This window comes from Engystomops pustulosus, unplaced genomic scaffold, assembly GCF_040894005.1.
Source record: "Engystomops pustulosus unplaced genomic scaffold, aEngPut4.maternal MAT_SCAFFOLD_163, whole genome shotgun sequence".
Taxonomy (NCBI): Eukaryota; Metazoa; Chordata; class Amphibia; order Anura; family Leptodactylidae; genus Engystomops; species Engystomops pustulosus.
The window spans coordinates 242,501-248,566 of NW_027285043.1; positions in this window are offsets into that span (position 1 = coordinate 242,501).

Here is a 6,066-nt window from a genome sequence, read left to right on the forward strand (position 1 = left end):
AAGTAGGAGCTCCTACTTCCAAAGGGGCAAGTCAGCGGGAGAAGCCACTTCGCCTACCCGGCCAAGTGTCACTGTCCCCCGGCCAGACTTGGCGGCAAGTCCCGGGGAGGAATAATGCCCATGGAAGTAGGAGCTCCTACTTCCAAAGGGGCAAGTCAGCGGGAGAAGCCAGTTGGCCTATCCGGCCAAGAGTCACTGTTCCCCGGCCACACTAGGCAGTAGGTCCCGGGGAGGAATAATGCCCATGGAAGTAGGAGCTACTACTTCCAAAGGGGCAAGTCAGCGGGAGAAGCCAGTTGGCCTATCCGGCCTAGAGTCACTGTTCCCCGGCCACATTTGGCAGTAGGTCCCTGGGAGGAATAATGCCCATGGAAGTAGGAGCTACTACCTCCAAAGGGTGAAGACACTTGGCTCTAAGTGCCCGAGAGGTGTAATGCCCTTGGAAGTAAGAGCTCCTACTTCCAAAGGGGCAAGTCAGCGGGAGAAGCCAGTTGGCCTATCCGGCCAAGAGTCACTGTTCCCCGGCTACACTAGGCAGTAGGTCCCGGGGAGGAATAATGCCCATGGAAGTAGGAGCTACTACTTCCAAAGGGGCAAGTCAGCGGGAGAAGCCAGTTGGCCTATCCGGCCAAGAGTCACTGTTCCCCGGCCACACTAGGCAGTAGGTCCCGGGGAGGAATAATGCCCATGGAAGTAGGAGCTACTACTTCCAAAGGGGCAAGTCAGCGGGAGAAGCCAGTTGGCCTATCCGGCCTAGAGTCACTGTTCCCCGGCCACATTTGGCAGTAGGTCCCTGGGAGGAATAATGCCCATGGAAGTAGGAGCTACTACCTCCAAAGGGTGAAGACACTTGGCTCTAAGTGCCCGAGAGGTGTAATGCCCTTGGAAGTAAGAGCTCCTACTTCCAAAGGGGCAAGTCAGCGGGAGAAGCCAGTTGGCCTATCCGGCCAAGAGTCACTGTTCCCCGGCTACACTAGGCAGTAGGTCCCGGGGAGGAATAATGCCCATGGAAGTAGGAGCTACTACTTCCAAAGGGGCAAGTCAGCGGGAGAAGCCAGTTGGCCTATCCGGCCAAGAGTCACTGTTCCCCGGCCACACTTGGCAGTAGGTCCCGGGGAGGAATAATGCCCATGGAAGTAGGAGCTACTACTTCCAAAGGGGCAAGTCAGCGGGAGAAGCCAGTTGGCCTATCCGGCCTAGAGTCACTGTTCCCCGGCCACATTTGGCAGTAGGTCCCGGGGAGGAATAATGCCCATGGAAGTAGGAGCTACTACCTTCAAAGGGTGAAGACACTTGGCTCTAAGACCCCGAGAGGTATAATGCCCATGGAAGTAAGAGCTCCTACTTCCAAAGGGGCAAGTCAGCGGGAGCAGCCAGTTGGCCTATCCGGCCAAGGGTCACTGTTCCCCGGCCACACTTGGCAGTAGGTCCCGGGGAGGAATAATGCCCATGGAAGTAGGAGCCTCTACTTCCAAAGGGGCAAGTCAGCGGGAGCAGCCAGTTGGCCTATCCGGCCAAGGGTCACTGTTCCCCGGCCACACTTGGCAGTAGGTCCCGGGGAGGAATAATGCCCATGGAAGTAAGAGCTCCTACTTCCAAAGGGGCAAGTCAGCGGGAGAAGCCAGTTGGCCTATCCGGCCAAGAGTCACTGTTCCCCGGCCACACTTGGCAGTAGGTCCCGAGGAGGAATAATGCCCATGGAAGTAAGAGCTCCTACTTCCAAAGGGGCAAGTCAGCGGGAGAAGCCAGTTGGCCTATCCGGCCAAGAGTCACTGTTCCCCGGCCACACTTGGCAGTAGGTCCCGGGGAGGAATAATGCCCATGGAAGTAGGAGCTACTACCTCCAAAGGGTGAAGACACTTGGCTCTAAGTGCCCGAGAGGTATAATGCCCATGGAAGTAAGAGCTCCAACTTCCAAAGGGGCAAGTCAGCGGGAGCAGCCAGTTGGCCTATCCGGCCAAGGGTCACTGTTCCCCGGCCACACTTGGCAGTAGGTCCCGGGGAGGAATAATGCCCATGGAAGTAGGAGCCTCTACTTCCAAAGGGGCAAGTCAGCGGGAGCAGCCAGTTGGCCTATCCGGCCAAGGGTCACTGTTCCCCGGCCACACTTGGCAGTAGGTCCCGGGGAGGAATAATGCCCATGGAAGTAGGAGCCTCTACTTCCAAAGGGGAAAGTCAGCGGGAGAAGCCACTTGGCCTACCCGGCCAAGGGTCACTGTTCCCCGGCCACACTTGGCAGTAGGTCCCGGGGAGGAATAATGCCCATGGAAGTAGGAGCTACTACTTCCAAAGGGGCAAGTCAGCGGGAGAAGCCACTTGGCCTATCCGGCCAAGGGTCACTGTTCCCCGGCCACACTTGGCAGTAGGTCCCGGGGAGGAATAATGCCCATGGAAGTAGGAGCTACTACTTCCAAAGGGGCAAGTCAGCGGGAGAAGCCACTTGGCCTATCCGGCCAAGGGTCACTGTTCCCCGGCCACACTTGGCAGTAGGTCCCGGGGAGGAATAATGCCCATGGAAGTAGGAGCCTCTACTTCCAAAGGGGCAAGTCAGCGGGAGAAGCCACTTGGTCTACCCGGCCAAGGGTCCCTGTTCCCCGGCCACACTTGGCAGTAGGTCCCGGGGAGGAATAATGCCCATGGAAGTAGGAGCTACTACTTCCAAAGGGGCAAGTCAGCGGGAGAAGCCACTTGGCCTACCCGGTTTAGGGTCACTGTTCCCCGGCCACACTTGGCAGTAGGTCCCGGGGAGGAATAATGCCCATGGAAGTAGGAGCTACTACTTCCAAAGGGGCAAGTCAGCGGGAGAAGCCACTTGGCCTACCCGGCCAAGGGTCACTGTTCCCCGGCCACACTTGGCAGTAGGTCCCGGGGAGGAATAATGCCCATGGAAGTAGGAGCTACTACTTCCAAAGGGGCAAGTCAGCGGGAGAAGCCACTTGGCCTATCCGGCCAAGGGTCACTGTTCCCCGGCCACACTTGGCAGTAGGTCCCGGGGAGGAATAATGCCCATGGAAGTAGGAGCTACTACTTCCAAAGGGGCAAGTCAGCGGGAGAAGCCACTTGGCCTATCCGGCCAAGGGTCACTGTTCCCCGGCCACACTTGGCAGTAGGTCCCGGGGAGGAATAATGCCCATGGAAGTAGGAGCTACTACTTCCAAAGGGGCAAGTCAGCGGGAGAAGCCACTTGGCCTATCCGGCCAAGGGTCACTGTTCCCCGGCCACACTTGGCAGTAGGTCCCGGGGAGGAATAATGCCCATGGAAGTAGGAGCTACTACCTTCAAAGGGTGAAGACACTTGGCTCTAAGTCCCCGAGAGGTATAATGCCCATGGAAGTAAGAGCTACTACTTCCAAAGGGGCAAGTCAGCGGGAGAAGCCACTTGGCCTATCCGGCCAAGGGTCACTGTTCCCCGGCCACACTTGGCAGTAGGTCCCGGGGAGGAATAATGCCCATGGAAGTAGGAGGTACTACTTCCAAAGGGGCAAGTCAGCGGGAGAAGCCACTTGGCCTATCCGGCCAAGGGTCACTGTTCCCCGGCCACACTTGGCAGTAGGTCCCGGGGAGGAATAATGCCCATGGAAGTAGGAGCTACTACTTCCAAAGGGGCAAGTCAGCGGGAGAAGCCACTTGGCCTATCCGGCCAAGGGTCACTGTTCCCCGGCCACACTTGGCAGTAGGTCCCGGGGAGGAATAATGCCCATGGAAGTAGGAGCTACTACCTTCAAAGGGTGAAGACACTTGGCTCTAAGTCCCCGAGAGGTATAATGCCCATGGAAGTAAGAGCTACTACTTCCAAAGGGGCAAGTCAGCGGGAGAAGCCACTTGGCCTATCCGGCCAAGGGTCACTGTTCCCCGGCCACACTTGGCAGTAGGTCCCGGGGAGGAATAATGCCCATGGAAGTAGGAGGTACTACTTCCAAAGGGGCAAGTCAGCGGGAGAAGCCACTTGGCCTATCCGGCCAAGGGTCACTGTTCCCCGGCCACACTTGGCAGTAGGTCCCGGGGAGGAATAATGCCCATGGAAGTAGGAGCTACTACTTCCAAAGGGGCAAGTCAGCGGGAGAAGCCACTTGGCCTATCCGGCCAAGGGTCACTGTTCCCCGGCCACACTTGGCAGTAGGTCCCGGGGAGGAATAATGCCCATGGAAGTAGGAGCTACTACTTCCAAAGGGGCAAGTCAGCGGGAGAAGCCACTTGGCCTATCCGGCCAAGGGTCACTGTTCCCCGCCCACACTTGGCAGTAGGTCCCGGGGAGGAATAATGCCCATGGAAGTAGGAGCTACTACTTCCAAAGGGGCAAGTCAGCGGGAGAAGCCACTTGGCCTATCCGGCCAAGGGTCACTGTTCCCCGGCCACACTTGGCAGTAGGTCCCGGGGAGGAATAATGCCCATGGAAGTAGGAGCCTCTACTTCCAAAGGGGCAAGTCAGCGGGAGAAGCCACTTGGTCTACCCGGCCAAGGGTCCCTGTTCCCCGGCCACACTTGGCAGTAGGTCCCGGGGAGGAATAATGCCCATGGAAGTAGGAGCTACTACTTCCAAAGGGGCAAGTCAGCGGGAGAAGCCACTTGGCCTACCCGGTTTAGGGTCACTGTTCCCCGGCCACACTTGGCAGTAGGTCCCGGGGAGGAATAATGCCCATGGAAGTAGGAGCTACTACTTCCAAAGGGGCAAGTCAGCGGGAGAAGCCACTTGGCCTACCCGGCCAAGGGTCACTGTTCCCCGGCCACACTTGGCAGTAGGTCCCGGGGAGGAATAATGCCCATGGAAGTAGGAGCTACTACTTCCAAAGGGGCAAGTCAGCGGGAGAAGCCACTTGGCCTATCCGGCCAAGGGTCACTGTTCCCCGGCCACACTTGGCAGTAGGTCCCGGGGAGGAATAATGCCCATGGAAGTAGGAGCTACTACTTCCAAAGGGGCAAGTCAGCGGGAGAAGCCACTTGGCCTACCCGGCCAAGGGTCACTGTTCCCCGGCCACACTTGGCAGTAGGTCCCGGGGAGGAATAATGCCCATGGAAGTAGGAGCTACTACTTCCAAAGGGGCAAGTCAGCGGGAGAAGCCACTTGGCCTATCCGGCCAAGGGTCACTGTTCCCCGGCCACACTTGGCAGTAGGTCCCGGGGAGGAATAATGCCCATGGAAGTAGGAGCTACTACCTTCAAAGGGTGAAGACACTTGGCTCTAAGTCCCCGAGAGGTATAATGCCCATGGAAGTAAGAGCTACTACTTCCAAAGGGGCAAGTCAGCGGGAGAAGCCACTTGGCCTATCCGGCCACATGTCACTGTCCCCCGGCCTGACTTGGCGGCAAGTCCCGGGGAGGAATGATGCCCACGGAAGTAGGAGCTACTACTTCCAAAGGGTGAAGACACCTGGCTGTAGGTCAGCGAGAGGAATAATGCCCATGGAAGTGAGAGCTACTACTTCCAAAGGGGCACTTAAGCGGGAGCAGCCAGTTGGCCTATCCGGCCAAGAGTCACTGTTCCCCGGCCACACTTGGCAGTAGGTCCCGGGGAGGAATAATGCCCATGGAAGTCGTAGCTCCTACTTCCAAAGGGGCAAGTCAGCGGGAGAAGCCACTTGGCCTATCCGGCCAAGAGTCACTGTTCCCCGGCCACACTTGGCAGTAGGTCCCGGGGAGGAATAATGCCCATGGAAGTAGGAGCTACTACTTCCAAAGGGGCAAGTCAGCGGGAGAAGCCAGTTGGCCTATCCGGCCAAGAGTCACTGTCCCCCGGCCAGACTTGGCGGCAAGTCCCGGGGAGGAATAATGCCCATGGAAGTAAGAGCCTAGCGGGAGCAGCCGCACAGGCTTCCCGGGAATGTGTCACTGTCCCCCCAGGCCAGACTTGGCGGCAAGTCCCGGGGAGGAATAGTGCTCATGGAAGTAGGAGCTCAGCGGGAGAAGCCGCTAAGGCTCACCCGGGAATGTGTCACTGTTCTCGGCCACGCTTGGTCGTAGGTCCCGGTGAGGAACATGCCCATGGAAGTCGGAGCTCCAAACTCCAAATTGACCTCAGCTGGAGCACTTGCTGAGGCTGCCCGGGCATGGGTGACTGTTCCCCGGGCT